Source organism: Rissa tridactyla, chromosome 1 (assembly GCF_028500815.1).
Source record: "Rissa tridactyla isolate bRisTri1 chromosome 1, bRisTri1.patW.cur.20221130, whole genome shotgun sequence".
Lineage (NCBI taxonomy): Eukaryota > Metazoa > Chordata > Aves > Charadriiformes > Laridae > Rissa > Rissa tridactyla.
The window spans coordinates 10,018,874-10,035,507 of NC_071466.1; the positions used below are offsets into that span (position 1 = coordinate 10,018,874).

Below are 16,634 nucleotides of genomic sequence, written 5' to 3' on the forward strand. Positions count from 1 at the left end.
GGATGGGCTCACTACACTCAGCAAAAAGGAGCAGTTGAACCCCCGCCAACAGATCCGGTAGAACGGTGGACTGTACATTCTACTGACAGCCCACTGCGAGTAACCCTAAAGAGACAATAAGCCGTGGGTTGGGGCGGGATGATCCAGTTGGGAGACATAAATCTGTGCATGCCATGAATTTTAAGAAGCGTTTTGTGATGATACTGGTCATAGGGGCGGTGTTGAGCTTCCCACTAGGAAGCTGGAGTGTACACCTAGATCACCTACGAAGTGCACACCCAGATTACCCGGTTAGGCTTATCATAAATATCACTAAAGGAGATACCCCACAGACTGTACGCTTTGATGCCTGTCAAGTACTGAAGTGTGGGAAGCTAGAGGCCCAAAGACGGTTGAGTGGTGAAAACAGTTACCTGTTCCCAGAAATTTGGAGGGTCGCAGAGGGATATCAGGAGGCTGCACCTTGTGATCGATGGAGTGAAGCGTGGTGGACCACCCAAATTGGAGGGTGGGCCATTGACGACAAGTGGTTCAAGTCTTCTTATTATTACCCTCTCAAAAAGAAAATACATTTTTACAAAGGATCACCTTCCCCAGAGCGTGGCCTTTTTGAATGGACTCCTCGGTTGATAACTATAACCCAGAGGGACGATACAGCTAACCTGAGGTATGGAATAGGAGCAGATGTGTCTGGAAGAGAGCCAAGGGGAAGATTTAGAATAGACCTACTGGAAAATAGCAGTTAAGCAGAAGGGACAGCTATGACTACTAAAACTCCCAGTAATACAACAGTGGGAACCACTGAATGATCCAGCTTTGGTAACGGTTGCTGAGATTACAGATCTTAGACAAACATTTGAGATTGAGACAGGGTACGGTGAGACGAATGCTTGGGTAGAATGGGTAAAATATACTGTTAATAGTTTGAACCAAAGCAATTGCTCTGCTTGTGCCTCAGGAAGGCCCACAGCACAGATTGTCCCTTTTCCCTTAGGGTGGACGAAAGATTCCCTAGGGATGTGGTGTATGATAGCATTATACCAAGAAAGGACGGCCTGGGGAAACGAGGCTTGTCATTCACTTTCCTTACTGTTTCCTGCCTTGGAATCTAGAGATGTTAAAGTGCCACCAGCATTTTCCACAGCAATTGGTAACCATCCAGCGTGCCTCTCACGGCAGGGTGTGAATGCTACCAAACCTGGGGGGGGATTTACCCTGTGCACTGAAACTCTGAATGGGACCAAGGATGTAAAAGGAAACTACTCAGCGATACGAGTGCCTTGGGTGGATCTCTGGTGGTATTGTGGAGGGAAGACCTTGCGATCTGTGTTGCCGGCTAACTGGAAAGGTACATGTGGAATGGTACAATTGGCAATACCATTCACCCTAGCATTTGAAAAAGGAACAGGAACCCTGAGCTCAGGCAGTAGAGTAGAAAGAAGTGTGGGTGTATCCTTTGATGAACGGATATATATAGATCCCATTGGAGTCCCTAGAGGAGTCCCAGATGAACACAAAGCAAGGAATCAGACAGGAGCAGGATTCGAGTCTGTCTTTTTCTGGTGGATAACTATAAGCAAAAATGTAGATTGGATAAATTATATGTACTATAACCGACAGAGGTTTATTAATTATACCAGAGATGCTTTGAAAGGAATAGCTGAACGATTGGATGCAACCAGCGGATGGCATGGGAAAATAGGATTGCCCCGGACGTGATCTTAGCAGAGAAGGGAGGTGTGTGTGTAATGTTAGGGAACCGGTGCTGCACCTTCATCCCCAACAATACAGCTCCAGATGGTGCTATAACTAAAGCCCTTCAAGGGCTCACCAGTCTAGCTGATGAGTTAGCTGAGAACTCTGGAATAGACACCTCACTGACAAGTTGGCTGGATTCCCGGTTTGGGAAACGGAAAGGTATGGTGGTATCAATATTGACTTCTCTTATAACGGTAGCGGGAATGTTAGCGGCTGTCGGACGCTGTATCATTCCCTGTGTGCGAGGATTAGTTCAACGATTAATTGAAACTGCCCTCACGAAACGAATGGAAGTAGACCCTCCCCCATACCCTGGGAAAATGCTTCATCTAGAAGACAATAAAAACTGTCGAGAAGAAGAAGAATGTAACATCACGCTGTCGGCTCCAGAGGCCTCATATGGAACCATGCCCTGGAAATGCAAAAGACAATAAGATTATGAGAAAGGAAAGGGGGAAATTGTAAGAAAGGCAGGTGTTGCTTTTGCAGAGGAGAAAAGCCGTTTCCATCAGAGGTGACACGGTAAGGGAATGACTGAGACAAAGAGGCTCCAGCAAAGGCTTGTAGAACATCTCTTATCACACAGACAAAAGGACAAAGTGATTCCTACTGGATTAGCGTCTGGAAGGGTAGTCATACATTTAACCAGGGCTAATGACATGGAGCAATTTTTTTGTTACCAAAAAGGAAGGAAATAAACTAGTCAGATAATCTCTTTAGGTGTAGCATGAAGAGAAGCAAACAGCGGCAGGACATGCGGGAAGAATTTTAGGCGCCTCGCACAGACCGTGAACCCTGGAGTACCCAACCAACGGGAAAGAGGGGAGGGAAAAATTGGGCCGGGATTAGGAAATAAAAAGGTGTGGTGTTTCAAGAACGGAAAGTGTGCCTACTTGCTAGGTCACCCGCTCTTGCAAGAGCGTGAATGAAAATGTGCCTCCCAGAGGATTCTGCCTGAGCCTATTTCATTCGGACCGGAACTTATTTCTCACAGGGGGGTCCCAGCAGGGCCCCCAGGCACAGCCAGGTCCCGGCAGCGGCAGGGGGGTCCCCAGCCCCATCTCAGCCCCCGTCCGGCGGGGACGGGCTCAGCCACAGCTGGGGAGAGAGGGCGGGGGCTGCGGGGGCCACCAGGCAGTGCCGGGGGGGGGCGGCTCCCAGGTCTCTCCCGGCTCCCTTCGAGGCAGCATCACCCAGGCGGGTTGTGCTGAGGCCGGCACAAGCCCGGGCAGCGGCGGGGAAGCGCAGCTCGCCCGCGGGCACCCGCAGCTCGGCCGCAGCTGGCGCGAGGGCGGGGGGCGAGGCGGGGGCGGGGCCTGCAGCCGCCGCGGCCAGACCCCACCCCCGTCAAAGGCGGCCCCGGGGAGGGCGGCGAGCGGGAGCGGGAGCGGGAGCGGGGCGAGCAGCCAGGGCGCGGGAGGTCACGCGAGAGTTGAGCTCGCGCGGGATTTCGCGCGGGAGTTGAGCTCGCGCGGGACGCCGAGGCAGGGCGAGGCGGGGGAGCTCAGCCATGGCCTGTGCCCGAAAGGCGCAGCCTCCCGCGTGTTGCGCACTTTCCAGAGGAGACGCGGCCACGCAGACAGAGCCCCCCTGGACGCCTGCAGCCCCCCCGGGCTGTGTCTGCAGGGAGCGCCTTCACCTCTGCCGGGTAGCGGAGGGTAGAAGGGATGCCGGGTGCGTGAGGTGCGAGCAGGCGGCTGATCCGCTCGGCCTGGCGGCAGAGGTCAAAGAGGGAGCAGAAAGGCTGCGGAGCGTCAGGGAGAGGGCAGAGCAGCAGAGAGTTGGGGTTGTTCAGCCTGGAGAAGAGAAGGCTGCGGGGAGACCTTATTAATGTTTACAAGTATCTGAAGGGTGGGCTGAAGGAGGATGGAGGCAGACTCTTTTCAGTGGCTGCCAGTAAGAGGACGAGGGGTAACGGGCACAAGCTGGAACAGAGGAAGTTCCGATCAAACATGAGGAAAAACTTCTTCACGGTGAGGGTGAGAGCGCACTGGAAGAGGCTGCCCAGGGAGGTTGTGGAGTCTCCTTCTCTGGAGACTTTCAAGACGTGCCTGGCTGCAGTCTTGAGTAGTGTGCTGTGGGCAATGCTGCTTTAGCAGGGGAGTTGGATAGATGATCTCTAGAGGTCCCTTCCAACTCTGAAATTCTGTGATTCGATGAAACGTTCAGCCTGGAGAAGAGAAGAGAAGGCTCCGCGGAGACCTTGGAGCCCGTTCCAGTCCCTCAGGGGTCTCCAGGAAAGCTGGGGAGGGACTCTGGATGAGGGAGGGGAGCCACGGGACGAGGGGGAAGGGTTTTCCACTGCAAGAGGGGAGATTGAGCTGAGGTCTGAGGCAGAAATTCTTGGCTGTGAGGGCGGTGAGCCCCTGGTCCAGGTTGCCCAGAGAAGCTGTGGCTGCCCCATCCCTGGAGGGGTTCAAGGCCAGGTTGGCCGGGGCTTGGAGCAAGCTGGGCTGGTGGGAGGTGTCCCTGCCCAGGGCAGGGGGTGGCACTGGGTGGCCTTTAGAGGTCCCTTCCCACCCAAACCATGCCCTGAAGGGGTGGGGCCCTTCTCCCTCTCCTTTTCTCCCTCTCCTTTTCTCCCTCTCCTTTTCTCCCTCTCCTTTTCTCCCTCTCCTGCTCGTTATGGTTTGAGAAACCCACCACAATTTATTGTCCTTTAGAGAACTACTCTCTCACCCGATGACCCCTCCCCAACCGGGAAGGGGAATTGGGGAGAAACAAGGACCCAGGAGGACACTGGGGAGCTACATCGCGGTTCTGTGGTGGTGACTCAGAGCTCTGCAGCCACACTGGAGTCCGTGCCATGGGCGCTCTGATGCCTTGTCTCCCCTGGGCCCTCTCATCCTGATCATGACAGGGCTCAGCATATTCTCAGCTGTGCTGCAGAGCAAGCCGCTTCAGGTAGGTGACTGTTGGACCACACTGTGCTGCACCACACTGTGCTGCGGCGTGGGGTGGCGAGGGATGGCGTGGAGTGGTGTGGGTGGCTGTGGTGTGGGACTGGTTGGGGCTCCCGTCTCACCCATCTCTGGGGACCTTGCAGAAGTGAAGAAGAAGAAGAAGCGTCAGACAAGGAAGACAAGAGCCCAGCCGGAGAAGCAGAGCGGTGAGTGGCCCCAGCACCGAGCACCCTGCAAATGTCCTACACCCCACGGCAGCCCTGAGCCGGGGCTGTGCCGGCAGCTGCTGGCCGCTCACTCTGTCTCCTCCCTCCGCAGCTTCTCAGCCAGTGGATGGAGGAGTGGAGAAATCCCGGCCCAAGCAGGAGAAGCGGTGAGTGTGGGGGAGACCCCAGATGCTGCCCCAGACCCTCACCCCGTGCCCTGCCCCTGCCTGCGCTGGGCAGCCCTGCCCACCGGCCAAGGAGGGGTGCTGCCCGCGGGTCCCGCTGGGCTCCGGGGTGCAGCGGGGTCTCTTTCTCCTCCTCTGCAGGGCGAGTGCGGAGGCCTTGAGCCGGAAGCCCCTCTCCCCACGGGCCCCGCTGGCCACCATGGACTCCATGACAGACAGAGGCTCCTCTTCCTTCAGCTCCCTCTACCCTTCCCAGAGGCCTGTCCTGGTGGGATGGCGGAGCTGGCAGCACTCGACTGCTCAGGACCCCGCCATCCCCCCAGGGCTGTCAAGGGGAGGGTGCAGGAGCCAGGGCCAGCCCTGTGCCAGGAGCCCCCGCTGGAACTGCCAACAAGGACCACGCAAGAGGTCTACTTGACCTCTTGCGCATTTTCAAGCAGTGGGAGGAGAGGCAGCAGCGCGGCGAGCCCATGGCCAGACTGCCATGGCCAGACAGTCCATGGCCAGAGCTGGCTGCCGGCCGCGCTGCATCTGCTTCAGAAATTTCCCCTAATGGCTGGGAGGTGTGGGGCCGGGAACCCCCTGGGGTGCCCCACTTCTGATCCAATAAAAAAGTCAATATTTTCTCTATCCCTGTGACTGTCAGCAGATCAGTTTTGTCCCTTGACAGGAGCAGAGAATCAGTTTTGTGTAATGACAACAGGATGTGCTACAGTAATGCCGACTCTCCTGTGGAGATGGGGGGGCCCTTGCCCCTTGTGCATTACACCCCACCCGAAGAGAGAGACAATGTCTATTATTGCGTTTACTATCTTTATCAGATCATGTATTGTTATGTGTAACAATAATGCACCCTCAGTGAGTTTGCAGATGACACCAAGCTAGGAGGGAGTGTCGATCTGCTTGAGGGAAGGAAGGCTCTCCAGAGGGCCCTGGACAGGCTGGAGGGATGGGCCAAGGCCAATTGGATGAGGTTTAATAAGGCCAAGGGCCGGGTCCTGCATTTCGGTCACAACAACCCCAAGCAACGCCAGGGGCTTGGGGAAGAGTGGCTGGAAAGCTGCCCCGCAGAAAAGGACCTGGGGGTGCTGGTGGCCGGCCAGCTTACCATGAGCCAGTCCTCCCCCAGATGAGCTGGGATCACTGGAAACCTGCTCAGCTCTCTCCAACCCCCCCCAAAGCAGCACAGCCCTCCCCAAAATGAGCTGGGACCGCTGGCATCCAGCTCGACCCTGCCCAGCCCCCCCAGACCAGCGCAACCCCCCAAAGGCAGCCCAGCCCTCGGGACCCTTGCAGAGGCCGCCAGGCTGGGGCCCAGGGGGCGAGTCGGGGGTGTCGCATGGAAAGGGGCAAAGCGGTTTTGGCAGAAAAGAAACCCCCTTGTGTTCTAACACTCCTCACCGAGGTGGGAGGCCAGGTGCGGCTGGGTTTAAATCCTGAGGGATGCCCAATTCAGCACTATCAGCCCAATGGCGTTTAATGTGTATTAAAGTGTTACGATTTGGATACACTACTAGTGGACTGCACCTTCCGTCTAGTCGTGCTCATGAACTAGCACGGCCACTCTCGAGTCTTTGGTCGCGTTCGGTGAGAAACCAAAAGAACGAGCTACTTAAAAAAAAAAAGTGCAGTTTATTTAAGCAACAGATAGATAGGTTCTTAGGGCAGCCGGTGATAAATACACTGTCTGCAAAGCACGTGCAAATGAAAGTATTGTTACATCTACAAAACGCGGGACAAAGTTCTAACGATACAGCCTGGCTATACATGTAGAAAAGAGAGTCTCTAGAGAAATTTCTGAGTTTCCCGAGGAAGCCCTCGGTACAATCTAAGTCTTACCCAAAGGCGTCCCTGTGGGGGGGAAGAGAGGCTCAGCCCGTCGCCTGCTCCCAGAAGTCAGTGATGGAATTCTTTGCGATGGTGTCTTCCCTGGGTATCCCCCCTCTCTCGGGCTGTTTTTCTACTATTTGTTATCTTCGAGGTGGAGTTTGAGTGACTTTAGTCGTACATACTTTTACCATGAGTGGTGTAAATTTTTCTCGCTTCACAATTAAAGGTCTAGTTTAGGAGAAGCTCAGGGCGCAGGCTCAAGAAGGAGCGGTCGCACCTTGGAGGCGGGTAGCCTTCGGGGTGGAGGTGTGTTTTGGTATTATAATGACATTCTAATGAGCAAAGTTCGCACAAAGGACAGCATTTCATCAAAATTTGGCAAAATGTTGGCTACGAGTATGGAGCGGGCAGCTAATTGGCAGCTTATCTGTTTCCTGGTATCATCCCATTCCCGTATCCGCTATACATCCTAAGGTAAAGCCGCAGAATAATTGCATCCCGTCCCGTACCTCATGTAGCTTATCAGGGAACCACAGGTGTTGTATTCTTCATGCCAGCTGCGGCTGTTTTCTCCCTCAGAAGCCTCTTGATTTTCTACTTTTCCTTCCTGTGTGAACAATGCTGTACTTTTGTGTTTTTAGCCAATGTAGCATTTATTCCACACGGGGGCAGCGAGGTCTGTCCCTGTCCCCCTCCCCCACCCTCTGCCCTCGGCAGGACAAGGTGAACCAGGTCCTCACCTCCTACCTGTGGGTCCGTCAGGCCTGGCTGGACGCCCACCTCGCCTGGGACAAGGACGCTTACGGCGGCATCGACAGCATCCGCATCCCCAGCAGCTACGTCTGGCGGCCGCACATCATCATCCTCTACAACGAGTGGGTGCTGCTCGCCCTCCCCCACCCCTCGGCTGCTCCCAGAGCTGGGGGGGCTGAGGCTGGGGCTGGGGGTGTTGCCAACGGGGAGCAGGGGGGTCCTGGTGTGGGGGATGTGGGGAGACGGTCACCTCGACTGGGTGAGAAGGCGGCGGCAGGAGGTGCTGGCATCAGCCTGGTGTGCCACCCACCTGGCAGCTGGGATGTGCCACCACGGGGGTGACCAGGGGCAGTGAGCCCCCTCTTCCTGGGGGTGACGTGGGGAGGGGACACGGGGTTGGGGACCAGTGCTCGGCCCCGGCCCCGCAGACCCTTGCCCCACGTGGGGCTCGGGGCCATCCTGGCCCCACAGCGATCCCTCCCCCAGCACCGACGACGGCTTTGGCAACTCGGTGGAGACCAACGTGGTGCTGCGCTCCGACGGGCACATCATGTGGGACTCGCCCGCCATCACCAAGAGCTCCTGCAAGGTGGATGTCTCCTACTTACCCTTCGACGGGCAGCGGTGCCGCCTCACTTTTGGCTCCTGGACCTACAACGGGAACCAGATCGACCTCCACAACCGGCTGCACACCGGGGACCCGATGGATTCCATGCCAGCGGGGGTTTCGATGCGGGGAGGTGGGCAGGGGTCTCTCCCCACCCTGCCGCGGCATCACCACCCATTACGCACACAGGGAAGTACTACATCGCCACCATGACCATGATCACGGCCTCCACCGCGCTGACCATCTTCATCATGAATGTCCACCACTGCGGCCCGGGGGCCCGGCCCATGCCCCCCTGGGCCAGGTGGCTCATCCTCCACCACATGGCCCGGCTCTGCTGTGTCTACGAGGCAGGCGAGAGCTGCAAGAGACCCCAGCGGGTGCTGGGCAGGAGGGCGGGCAGGGAGGACACTGGGGGGCCGGGGGAGAGCCCCATGGAGGGGGAGGTGGGTGCCGAGGCAGGGGGCTGTCCCCGGGACCGCTGCCTGTGCCACCACGATGGCCTGCTGAGGAACGTGGGCTACGTCGCCGGCTGCTTCCGGCATCACCAAGCCTCCCAGCGCCAGACTGGCGAGTGGAAGAAGGTGGCCAAGGTGATGGACCGCTTCTTCATGTGGGTCTTCTTCCTCATGGTCTTCCTCATGAGTGTGCTGGTCCTGGGCAATGCTGCATGATGGCCCCGTGGACTCACTGCCCCTAGGGACAGTGGTGGCCACGGGTGCCCCATGAGGGTGGCTCGTCCTGAGCCCCCCTTGGCCCTTCATGGACCTGCAGGGTGGAAGCTCCACCAGCGCCAGGGAAGAGGAGCCTGAGAGCGGGAACCTGACTCGGCCGGGGCTGCCCCAGCTGCAGGGTTGAGGGGTCACGGCCCCCCGAGCAGTTGTCTGGGTGGTGACATAGAGAAATATAGATGTAGAATCATAGAATCACAGAATGATTTGGGTGGGAAGGGACCCTAAAGATCATCTCATTCCACCCCCCTGCCCTGGGCAGGGACACCTCCCACCAGCCCAGCTTGCTCCAAGCCCCGGCCAACCTGGCCTTGAACCCCTCCAGGGATGGGGCAGCCACAGCTTCTCTGGGCAACCTGGGCCAGGGGCTCACCGCCCCCACAGCCAAGAATTTCTGCCTCAGACCTCAGCTCAATCTCCCCTCTTGCAGTGGAAACCCCTTCCCCCTCGTCCCATGGCTCCCCTCCCTCATCCAGAGTCCCTCCCCAGCTCTGAGGCTCTGAGGCTGGACAGGCAGGGGTGGCATGGCATGTGGGAGAACAGGGGCAGGTACCTAGAGAACTTCTCGCCTCCAATGCTCTGGGACTTCACCCCTGAACAATTACAGGACCCTGAGAGAGGAGTAGAATATCTGCAGGGGAAATACGGGGGCTCTTCCAGAGAGGCACAACTCACCGCACTGTGCTGGGCCCTGGCCACTATCTACCAGGCACTGCTCAGTGTTATGCAGCACCCTCAGGGGAAAGAGATGGAGACCAGACTGACAGCACCATTATAGGTTAGGGGTGGACATGCTGGGAAGCAGCTCTGAGGAGAAGGACCTGGGGGTCCTAGTAGACAGCAAACTATCCATGAGCCAGCAGTGTGCCCTTGTCGCCAAGAAGGCCAATGGCATCCTGGGCTGCATATTGAAGACTGTGGCCAGTAGGTCGAGGGAGGTCATTCTCCCCCTCTACTCTGCACTGGGGAGGCCACAACTGGAGTATTGTGTCCAGTTTTGGGCTCCCCAGTTCAAGAGGGACAGGGAACTACCGGAGCGAGTCCAGCGAAGGGCAACCAAGATGATTATGGGACTGGAGCATCTCCCTCATGAGGAAAGGCTGAAAGAGCTGGGACTCTTTAGCCTGGAGAAGAGAAGGTTGAGGGGGGACCTGATTAATGTTTACAAGTACCTAAAGGGTGGGTTTAAGGAGGACGGAGCCAGGCTCTTTTCAATGGTTCCCAGTGACAGGACAAGGGGCAATGGGCACAAGCTAGAACATAGGAAGTTCCGTTCAAATACACGGAAAAACTTCTTTATGGTGAGGGTGACAGAGCACTGGAACAGGCTGCCCAGGGAGGTTGTGGAGTCCCCTTCTCTGGAGATTTTCAAGACCTGCCTGGATGCAGCCCTGAGGGATGTGCTTTAGGCAATCCTGCTCTAGCAGGGGAGTTGGACTAGATGATCTCTAGAGGTCCCTTCCAACTCTGAAGATTCCGTGATTCCGTGACAGACACTGCGGCTACTGCAAGCCCTGTGGCAGACACTGCCGCTGAACCAGGGAACCAACCCGTGCCAGTATCAGTTGCCCCCATACAGAAGAAGTACACGAAGAAATCAGTTCGCTTAGTAAGACATGATGATGAACCAGGGCCATCATGAGAAGAGGAGGAAGGGGCAGAACCAGAGATAATTACCTGATCCCTATCCTTGAGTGAGCCGTGGGATATGCGAGAAGATTTTAGCCCACTTTCAGGCGAGCACATTGTCACCTGGCTGCTTCGGTGTTGGGATAATGGGGCCAGTAGCCTGGAATTAGAGGGTAGGGAAGCCAGGCAGCTGGGATCCCTGTCTAGGGAAGGCGGCATTGACAAGGCAATTGGAAAGAAGACCCAAGCCCTCAGCCTCTGGCAACGACTCCTGTCAGGCGTGAGGGAGAGGTACCCCTTCAGTGAAGATGTTGTATGTCAACCAAGCAAGAGGACTACCATGGAAAGAGGTATCCAGTACCTGAGAGAATTAGCCGTGCGGGAGATGATTTATTATGACTCGGACAATGCAGACTTACCCACAGACCCTGATGAGGTGCAATGCACAAGGCCCATGTGGCGGAAGTTTGTACGAAGCGCACCATCGTCATATGCCAACTCACTGGCAGTAACGGAATGGAAAGGCGAAGAGGGACCAACGGTGGATGAGGTGGCTGGCCGGCTCCGGCGATATGAAGAAAGTCTCTCTTCCCGCCTTGTCCCAGCTGTGGAGAAACTGTCCCGAAAGGTCCAGCAACTTGAAGAGAATATGTCCTACTCCCCACCTATACGGGCCAGCATCTCAGGTACACACCACGAGGCACCCTGTGGTTCTTCTACCTGCGTGACCACGGGGAGGACATGAGGAAGTGGGATGGGCAACCTACTTGGATCCTGCGGACACGGGTACAGGAGTTGCAAGGAAGGACAACCACAAAAGGGGATCCCTCCAGGAAAAGTGCCGCCCCACTTTCCAGCGGGCAGTTCCCCAGACAGAGCAGAAGGCCTGATCTTGCTTCTGATCCTCTTGAAGGAACTTCCAAGTCATTTCTGCAAGAAGTGAGTGAGTAACGGATACTATGACTGGTATTAGAGGGGCCCTGCCTCCGGCCAGGTGGAAGAAAGGGACAACCGGGTTTATTGGACAGTGTGGGCTCGATGGCCTGGCACATCAGACCCTCAGGAGTATAAGGCTCTAGCGGACACAGGTGCACAGTGCAATCTAATACCATCAAGCTATAGAGGATCAGAACCCATTTGTATTTCTGGGGTCACAGGGGGATCCCAAGAGTTGACTGTACTGGAGGCGGAAGTAAGCCTAACTGGGAATCATAGAATCAGAGACTCTTCATGGCTGGAAAGGACCTTTGAGATCATCGAGTCCAACCATACACACACACAAAAACCCCCTACAATCTCTGTCACTAGAGCATGCCCTGAAGTGCCAAATCTAGGCGTTTCTTAAACACCTCTAGGGATGGTGACTCAACCACCTCCCTGGGCAGGTCATTCCAGTGCCTGACCACTCTTTCAGTGAAGTAATTCTTCCTACTATCTAATCTAAACCTCCCCTGCCGCAGCTTCAGACCATTTCCTCTGGTCCTGTCATTGTTCACCTGGGAGAAGAGGCCAACACCCACCTCTCTCCAACCTCCTTTCAGGGACTTGTGGAGGGCAATGAGGTCTCCCCTCAGCCTCCTCTTCTCCAAACTAAACATGCCCAGCTCCCTCAGCCTCTCCTCATAGGACTTGGTCTCCAGATCCCTCACCAGCCTGGTAGCTCTCCTCTGGACACGCTCCAGCACTTCAAGGTCCCTCTTGTACAGAGGGGCCCAGAACTGAACACAGCACTCGAGGTGAGGCCTCACCAGTGCCGAGTACAGAGGCACGGTCACTTCCCTACTCCTGCTGGCCACGCTATTCCTCATACAAGCCAGAATGCTGTTGGCCTTCTTGGCCACCTGGGCACACTGCTGGCTCACGTTAAGCTGGCCGGCCACCAGCACCCCCAGGTCCTTTTCTGCGGGGCAGCTTTCCAGCCACTCTTCCCCAAGCCCCTAGCGTTGCTTGGGGTTGTTGTGACCGAAATGCAGGACCCGGCCCTTGGCCTTATTAAACCTCATCCAATTGGCCTTGGCCCATCCATCCAGCCTGTCCAGGGCCCTCTGGAGAGCCTTCCTTCCCTCAAGCAGATCAACACTCCCACCTAGCTTGGTGTCATCTGCAAACCTACCGAGGGTGCACTCAATCCCCTCATCCAGATCATTGATAAAGATTTTAAACAAAACTGGCCCCAAAACTGAGCCCTGAGGGACACCACTGGTGACCGGCCGCCAAGAGGATTTCACCCCACTAATCACAACTCTCTGGGCACGGCCATCCAGCCAGTTTTTAACCCAGCAAAGAGTACACTTGTCTATGCCAGGATTCGCCAGCTTCTCCAGGACAATGCTGTGGGGGACGGTGTCAAAGGCCTTACCAAAGTCCAGAGAGACAACGTCCACAGCCTTCCCCGCATCCAACAGGCGGCTCACATGGTCATAGAAAGAGATCAGGTTGGTTAAGCAGGACCTCCCTTTCCTAAACCCATGCTGGCTGGCCCTGATTCCGTGGCTGCCCTGCACTTGCCGTGAGAGCTCACTCAAGGTGATCCTCTCCACGGTCTTCCCTGGTACCGACGTCAGGCTCACAGGCCTGTGGTTCCCCGGATCCTCCTTCCGACCCTTCTTGTAGATGGGAAAGAAACACATTCCAAAGGCTGCAGATCGTTTATGCTGACATGCCTCCTGTGGAAGGTGTTAAGCACCTGCTGGTAATCATGGATCAACCCTCAGGAGGAGTAGAAGCTTTTCCTACCAGGAAAGCTGATCCCCCAGGAGTGGTCAAAGCACTTTTGTGGGAAATCATTCCCAGATACTGACTGAAATGAAACCAGACGGTCAGACAGGGGTTCTCATTTTTCAGCAGGAATACTGAATAATATCTATAAAAGTTCAGTCTGGAGAAGAGAAGGCTCTGCGGAGACCTTGGAGCCCCTTCCAGTCCGTCAGGGGGCTCAAGGAAAGCTGGGGAGGGACTCTGGATGAGGGAGGGGAGCCATGGGACGAGGGGGAAGGGGTTTCCACTGCAAGAGGGGAGATTGAACTGAGATCTCGGGCAGAAATTCTTGGCTGTGAGGGCGGTGAGCCCCTGGCCCAGGTTGCCCAGAGAAGCTGTGGCTGCCCCATCCCTGGAGGGGATCAAGGCCAGGTTGGACGGGGCTTGGAGCAAGCTGGGCTGGTGGGAGGTGTCCCTGCCCAGGGCAGGGGGTGGCACTGGGTGGCCTTTAAGGTCCATTCCTACACAAACCATGCCCGGAAGGGGTGGGGCCCTTCTCATTCTCCTTTTCCCCTTCTCCTTCTCCCTCCCTTCTTGTTATGGTTTGAGAAACCCACCACAATTTCTTATCCTTTAGACAATTACTCTCTCACCTGATGACCCCTCCCCACCCGGGAAGGGGAATTGGGGAAAAACAAGGAAACAGGAGGGTTGCAATAGAAATCGATTTAATAGGATAAAACTAAAGAATTAACATTAATAATGCTAAAGAAGCAGTGTCGATCCCGATATCAATATAAAATACCCAAGGACTACACCCAGCCCATTCCATCAGCAGGAAGCCGTGCACTCCCAGCAGGGGACAGCCAATGGGGGACACTGCGAGCGCTGCGGCTTCGGGAGGAAGGGAAGGGCTCAGGGCTCCGAGGCTGCGGCAAGGAGTTCTCTGGACCACCGCCATCACGGGAGAGTCGAACTACACAGCAGACTTTATAATTTATATTGAACGTGATGTTCATGCTATGAAATAGTCCTGTTGGCAGCTTGGGGCAAGAGCCCTCCTTCTCTTGCTCTGCCTCATCCCCTGCTGCGTGTCACCAAGGGGGGCCCTGACTGCCCCATAATGACACAAGGTGGGGACGTGCCCCCCCTTGCCACACTACAAAAGAGGGACGCGGTCCCCACTGGAGCCGTCAGCGGATGCTGGGCACCGCAGTCTGGCATTGTCTGGGCAGACTGCAGCCTCGGCCTCTGACACCCCAGCAGTCTTGCGGGTCCCGTCACTGGGGACCCAGGAGGACACTGGGGAGCTACATCGCGGTTCTGTGCTGGTGACTCGGAGCACCGCAGCCACACTGGAGTCGGTGCCATGGGGCACTCTGATGCCGTGTCTCCCCTGGGCCCTCTCCTCCTGATTGTGATGGGGCTCAGCATGTTCTCATCTGTGCTGCAGAGCAAGCGGCTTCAGGTAGGTGACTGTTGCACCACACTGTGCAGCGGCATGAGGTGGCGAGGGATGGCGTGGGGTGGTGTGGGGTGCCGTGGGGGGCTGTGGTGTGAGACTGGGAGGTGCTCCCGTCTCACCCAGCTCCTCGGAACCTTGCAGAAGTGGTGGAAGAAGAAGAAGAAGCGTCGGAAAAGGAAGACAAGAGCCCGGACAGAGAAGCAGAGCGGTGAGTGGCCCCAGCACCGAGCACCCTGCAAACGGCCTACACCCCACGGCAGCCCTGAGCCGGGGCTGTGCAGGGGGCTGCTGGCCGCTCACTCTGTCTCCTCCCTCCACAGCTTCTCAGACAGTGGATAGAGAAGTTAGGAAATCCCGGCCCAAGCAGGAGAAGCGGTGAGTGTGGGGGAGACCCCAGATGCTGCCCCAGACCCTCACCCCGTGCCCTGCCCCTGCCTGCGCTGGGCAGCCCTGCCCACCGGCCAAGGAGGGGTGCTGCCCGCGGGTCCCGCTGGGGTCTGGGGTGCAGCGGGGTCTCTTTCTCCTCCTCTGCAGGGCGAGTGTGGAGGACTCAAATAGGAAGCCCCTCTCCCCACGGGCCCCGCTGGCCGCCATGGACTCTCTGACAGACAGAGGCTGCTCTTCCTTCAGCTCCCTCTACTCCTTCCCAGAGCCCTGGCCTGGTGTGATGGTGGAGCTGGCAGCGCTCAACCGCTGAAGACCCCACTGTACCCACAGGGCTGTCAAGGGGAGGGTGGAGGAGCCAGGGCCAGCCCTCTGCCAGGAGTCCCCAGTGGAACTGCCAACAAGGACTAAGCAAGAGTGGTCCCCAGGGAAAGCAGGGACAGGGCGCAGAGCCCTGTGCACACGCAGCCTTCACCCTGCAGCCCCCCAGCCATGGTCACGGGGCTCCTCCACTCTTTTGAGTCCACCCAGGAGATGGCCAGGCAGTGCTGTGAGATGCTGAAGGTGCTGCAGGCCCGTTGGCAAGGGCGGGAGCCTGTGACCAGAACCTCCCCGGGGAGCCCTTCCATCCCCTGGGCAGGATGGTGGTGCAGGAGCACCTGGGGGCCACAGTGAAGCCCCAGCACCTGGGAGCAGAGCAGCCATGGGTGGCTGCAAACACTGATAAGGCTGAGGATGGGGACATGGACAAGGAGAGGACACGGGAGCAGACACAAGTGTGAAGGAGAAGGAAAGGAGCAGCCCTGTGGAGCTTGGCAGGGGGAGCCTGGCGGAAGTGAAGAGAAATAGCAAGATGGGGCCGGGCGAGAACAACTCCATGGGGCCAAGCACCAGCAGCCCCCCAGGCTTGGGCAGGAGCACCCCCATGGACGTGGAAGGGAGGAGGGACAGGGCGCAGAGCCCTGTGAACGTGCAGCTGCCCCCCAGCAGCCCCCCAGCCAAGGCCACAGACGAGAGGGAGCTCTACTTGGAGCTCTTGGACACTTTCAAGACCTTGGAGGAGGAGGGGCAGCACCACAGCGAGCCCGTGGACAGGGAGTGTGACCAGGCGTCCCCAGGGCTGTGCCCGCTAGGACGGTGCCTGTGTCACTGCTGCACCCGGCTCTGACACCGCCTGAAGGACTGGTGGAGACGCTGCTGCCGGCAACGACGCGTCCGCTTCAGCAGTTTCCCCTAATGGCTGGGAAGTGTGGGTCCAGGAACACACATCCTCCGTGACACCAAAGGGCTCTGACATGGGCACCACTTAATTTACATCTGCTCTAGACGTTTGTGTTTTGCCAAAAGGGAGCAGAACCATGAGTGCAGGCTGACGCAGGCTACAGCTCTGCAAGCAAACAGGGTGCACGGACTCCTCTCCTCATGAGCAGATTGCCCTGCAAAAGGGTGGGGTTCAGAAAAATCGGAAAGGATAAGAAAGTTGTCA

The 16,634-nt window shown here is 57.0% G+C and overlaps 1 protein-coding gene across 1 annotated transcript in view; it reads left to right on the forward strand.

The window, feature by feature from the left end:
• The window catches only part of LOC128901091 (neuronal acetylcholine receptor subunit alpha-10-like), a 51,834-nt gene that overhangs the window by 5,577 nt on the left and 29,623 nt on the right, over positions 1–16,634 (forward strand). The window lies entirely within an intron of this gene.